The sequence below is a fragment of the Aplysia californica genome, unplaced genomic scaffold, assembly GCF_000002075.1.
Source record: "Aplysia californica isolate F4 #8 unplaced genomic scaffold, AplCal3.0 scaffold01145, whole genome shotgun sequence".
NCBI classification, from domain to species: domain Eukaryota; kingdom Metazoa; phylum Mollusca; class Gastropoda; order Aplysiida; family Aplysiidae; genus Aplysia; species Aplysia californica.
The window spans coordinates 7,686-8,539 of NW_004798415.1; positions in this window are offsets into that span (position 1 = coordinate 7,686).

The following is an 854-nucleotide window of genomic DNA, read 5'->3' on the forward strand; positions in this document are numbered from 1 at the left end:
CTGGAGCCGGGATGACCAACAATGCGTCTGAAAAGATGAGTTTTACGTTCAGTTTCTGAAAAGAATGTGTCAGTGGCACGTCCATAGCGACGTCGACGACCAAGGCTATGGGGAACAAGAAGGAAGACATAAATAAATAATAATAATGATAATGACGACGACGACGATAATGATGATGATAATAATAAAAGAAAAAGAAGAGGAGGAGTAGCAGGCGGGTGTTTGAAGGACGCCTCTGGTTGGTCCTACCTCTTTACTTTCCCACTCTTATAGAGGAGGAGGAGGAGGAGGAGGAGGAAGAGGAGAAACAGAACAATAGCAACAACAATAACAACAACAACAACAACAACAACAACAACAACAACAACAACAACAACAACAACAACAACAACAACAACAACAACTAAAACAACAGCAGCAGAAGGAGAAGAAAAACGATTCTACAACAGATAATACAAAAGAGATGAAAGAAAAATCAAATTTAAAAAAGCATATACTTCTTTTAAAAAACCAACAAGAAACAAACCAAAAAACCCCAAAAAAACCCGAAAAAAACCAAAAAAACCCCGAAAAAAACCCAAAAAACAACCGTTTTCCAAAAACTTGAAACTTAATGCAAAATGAAAAGGAAAATTGAAGAGAATCACCAGGATGTACAACAGGGACCTGGTAAGCTCACGACATGAAAGCGTGTTTGAAATTTCCGATGTAGAGAGGAATTATTCTGTGCCAAATCGCCTCTGACTGGGCGGTCCATGATCCGTTTTGGCTGGGGTTTTAATGAGGGAAGAACTTCAAACGGCGCGCGTTAAAGGGAGTGTGTGTGTGTGTGTGTGTGTGTGTGTGTGTGTGTG